Here is a 4,897-nt window from a genome sequence, read left to right as displayed (position 1 = left end):
GTTCAAAATGAGAACTCATAGAACTCACATGCATAATTAACTCGATTGGATTGGCACAGAATCAAAATAATGTCAACACGATAGGTTGTAAACCTCAACTCGTGTGCTAGTGATGATCGATAAGGTTTATTTGATTTGTTCTTGAAACCTTTCAAGACCATTAAGACTCCCACTGACTCCTTGACATATAAGAGTCTCTTGTCAATAAACATTTCTTGACAAACAAATATTCAAGAGTTAGTGTAGTTTTTATCAAAACACTTCATAAATTGGTCCTAGTTGGTCTTTGTCTTATCCAAGACATCACAACTTTCCACATTTAATGAAAGTTACAAACCTTCTTAATACCTTTCACTCAATGTCACAATCTTAACTTTAAGATTTGATATTGGAACGAAGTATGATTGACTTATTGATTTAACCATTTCTTCAATTCTTGATTCCTCTTCTTAGACATATAATTGTACTAAGACTTACTTAGAGGATCAATTGAGATATGGTTCTTAATCATTAAGACCTATCATAAAGCATAAAAGGTACTCTCCCTTCATCTTAGAATGGAGAAACTTTTATCTTTCTGCCTACTTGATTCTTCTTATTCGTTCTGCTATTGATTTAAACCCTTTAATCAATTCAGAATTACACCTAATCATGTAAGTATAATCATATTTACTAAACCTTTAGTAAATCATGACGAATATCATTGTTACTCTTATGGTGGACTTGATCAACACGCAACATTGTGTGCTCGATCTCTTAGTCCTTCACTTGACACCTTGTCAACGAACTAGTCTAATTTCCAAATATGAAATTTCTCATTCATCGTGCAACCAAGATGCATGATTCCAAGTTTCTGTCCAATTGAAACTTGGGCGATGAGAAACTCTCCCTATTTGGTAAATTCTCGACTTTCCATAAATAACATAATAAGAACCAAATTCATTATTGCTAATAATAGAAACATTTTAACATCAATTTTTCATACATGCCATTGTAAGGATAAATAAATAAAATTTAAAATCAAAATTTATTTTATCGCGGAAAAATTTTGTCCTTACAATACAACTCATTTGAAAACTTATGCTAATACATCTTTCTTAGCAATCTAATTCTAACTCTAAGTGGTAGCTCAAGAATCTAATCTTCGAGAAATGCGATCGAAATCCATTTCTTTACGGTTAGATTTTGCTCACTTCTTCCCTTAAGCTCCCTTTCTTTTCTTCGATCCTATAAAACATCAATTGTAATCTTATTACATTATGTATTAAGAATCTAGAATAAAAGCTTAAAAGAGTTAGTAAATGGATTTTACCTATATTAGAGCCATACATTTCGACTCTCCCATCTCTTAGATCTCTTAGGTAAATGGGGCAGCTTCGTCTCCAATGCCCCTTCTCTTGGCAATAAAAGCAAATCGACTCTTTTGGAACAGGACATGCAACTACTTCAGACATCGCCTTTCTCTTATGATCAAACTTTTCGATCATAGCATGTCTTTCGTTGCCATTGTCTATATCCATAGAGGTTTCGAAGGCAGATTCACCAATCAACTTTGCTTTTCTATTGCGCCAAATCATTGCAGATTCAGCAGCAATAAGCATATAGGTGAGATCTATAAGGGTCACGTCGTAGTTCATCATATAGTACTCTCTTACGAACTCACTATATGAGTTGGGAAGTGACTGAAGAACCCAATCAACAGCCATTCCCTCACAGACAACAGATCCCAACATTCTTAACTTATCAATGTGTGACTTCATCCCTAGGACGTGTGCACACACGGACTTTCCTTCTTTATGTTTACTTGCCAAAAGGGCTTGAGTGATCTTGAACTTTTCAAGCCTTTAAACTTGTGGGTTAGGGAGAATAATTGGATGAGGAGGAGGAAGTGAAGCATGATCTCTTGTTCCTCGATCGAATTGTGGAATATCATCTTCATGTGGAATGCTTGTTCCACGGGATTTGAGAAGACCATAGTTGTCGAACTTTGACATCTACAAAACGGGAGAAAAATGAATTCAAGTTAGTAGATAGATTGAGTCCTTGGTAGATCACCCAAATGAAATTCCAAGGCTAGGACCCAACACAATACGCTACAACCTAGTAAAGGGATGCCGTAATCTAGTTGCAGAATATTTGAAGGTAAGTGAATGACGATTCACTAATTTCCACCATGAAAAACGAAAAAGAAATTTAAGTTTTAAATTTATGAAAACTCCTAGATCCTTTGAGATACATTGAACTTTCAATGGCATGTTTATATCTCGATATGCCCCTCTTGTTTGTGACTGGGATGCCAAGGATCACAAAGCGGGTGTGAATAACCATGCAAACTTACATGGTGCCCTCACATGTTACAGTCACCTATTCAATGTGCCGGTAAACCACACACGCTCCACCGAACTATGACAAACATTGAGTCACCCTTTGCTACCTTTGCTTAGACCCATTTAGTGTGCCGGTTAACCACACACGCTCCAATAACGTCTTCGCAAGGGCACAAAGTGTAATTTCATGGAATTGCATTAATTCACTTTTGCCTAAGTAACTAAGATTGGGAATTTTATGAAAACATTTAGTTACTTTAGTAATTCATTATACTTATAATGGAAGGTTTCGTCCTATCCTACCCGTTCGGCTAACGACCCTCCACTAGTCAAGAGTGCGGTGGGTAAGAGTGGATACCCATTCAATCGCCATTTTACAGGCAATTTCCTTAAACACCCCTTATAGACCAGCTTCGTGAATGAGGCCTACTAACGGTAAGACTGACTTTTAGTTATACATATATATAATGTTAGACTTTTAATGTTATATATAGTATAGGGTGTATTTTATACTTTTAAAATACTAGGTGGTCTAATTTAACAATTATACTTTTAATTCAATTAAATTCTAAACCAAAACTTTTATGGATTTATTAAACTTCTTTTAATTATACACCTTAATTAATTAACAAAACCATAAGGGTGTGATTTGAACTTTTTCAAAACTATACTAGAGTTTTAGAATTTAACATTCCTAATTAAACTTTTAATCAACTTTTAAATTCCAAAACTTGAGGTCAAGTTTTGAAACATTTCAAACTATTAGGGTTTAGAATTTAAATATGCATCAAAATTAAACTATTTAATCAAAATTTAAATTCCAAAACTTGAGGGCAAGTTTTGAAACCTTTTTTTTTAAACATTAGGATTTCAACTATTTAAATTTCAAAACACCAAAACTTTTTGGTTCAAATTTAAACTATAAAACCTAAAGGGCAAAATATGAAACTTTTCATAACTACAAGGATCAAATAACAAATAATTCAAATTAACATTTAATCACATAATTATCCATATTTGATTTATTTAACGATTTCTTACAAAACAATTTATCAAATTACTCAAAATAATTAATCAATTATCTTATAAGGAAACAATTATCTTATTAGTTGATAAATATCTTCAATTAGATCAAAAATATAGTCAAATATATCATATAATCGGATTAATATTGATCTAACATGATAAGGTAACTATCCATAAGCAAAAACAGCAAGAAATCCCGAAGTACCCTCCATCTGACAAGCTGACTCGTCGAGTCAGGCTTGGACTCGTCGAGTCACCTTGGACTCGGCGAGTTCAGCTATGGACTTGGTGAGTCTAGCCTCCAGAAACCCAAAAAACGAATTTTCCAGATATCTAATGCATCAATACAATTGAAACCAAGCTAGGCTCTGATACCACTGATGGGTTTTGGTCATAAGACATCCTATGTGCTCATACAAACCATAATGCTTGGATCTAGGTTTCTCTATTGTACATGCTTTGAATCCAAGACTATAAACTCTAATTCTAGCATATGGAAATCAATATTAACATATAATTAGGTTTAAGATATTACCTTGATTGTTATGTAGCAATAACAATCCCAATTCCTCCTTTGAATTGACTTTGGAAGGCTTAGAGTCACAAGTGTCACTCCTCTAATGGTTCACAAACACCATAAGCAAGAGGATGAAGAGGAGAGAGGATGGAGGCTGCCCAAAACGTGTTCTAACCCTAGAAAAGAAGTTCCCCACGTTTTTGAGCCTTAAGGGTTCTTTATATAGTGAGGCTATTAGGGTTATCTAACAAGGAAACCCTAATTTGGTTGCTTAAGCCCTAAGCAACCCATAGACTCCTTTAATCAAGCCCATGGACGATTTCCTTATGGGTTTCCCCATAGAATTCGTCCACCTCTTGATTCAAGGCAATCCATGGCCCAAATTGCAATTATCCTATAATTACAATTCCAGTCCCTTAAGTTTAATTAATCTCTTTTAGTCACAAAACTAATTACCAATTAATTATTGACTAATATTAATTAAACAATATGATTTCTCCTTTAATATATTATTCCCATAATATATTAATAAATCATATTTAATCCTTTCTCTCCATAATTCATCCTATCAAGTTGCCTTGGTGAAGGCAACCCAAAAGGACCATGCACCATCGGGTCAAGTACATACCAAAATAGTTATGGACTTAGACACTAATCCAACAGTTGACACTACGATTAAGACTCGATATATGTAATCAGATTTTGGACAAATATAGCGTGATCAACTATATTTGCCTGAGATTGGACCAACGTATATCGAGGAATGATCCTAGTAAGCAACAAGTCAAAACTGATGGGTTTTGGTCATAAGACATCCTATGTGCTCATACAAACCCTAAAGCTTGGATCTAGGTTTCTCTATTGTACATACTTTGAATCCAAGACTTTGAACCCTAATTCATGCATATGGAAATCAGAATTCACATGTAATTAGGTTTAAGAACATACCTTGATTGTTATATAGCAATAACAATCCAATTCCTCCTTGAATTGACCTTGGAAAGCTGAGAGTCACAAGTGTCACTCC

The sequence above is a fragment of the Lactuca serriola genome, chromosome 2 (assembly GCF_051521515.1).
Source record: "Lactuca serriola cultivar US96UC23 chromosome 2, Lser_US96UC23_V15, whole genome shotgun sequence".
Lineage (NCBI taxonomy): Eukaryota > Viridiplantae > Streptophyta > Magnoliopsida > Asterales > Asteraceae > Lactuca > Lactuca serriola.
This window is presented reverse-complemented; position numbering follows the sequence as displayed.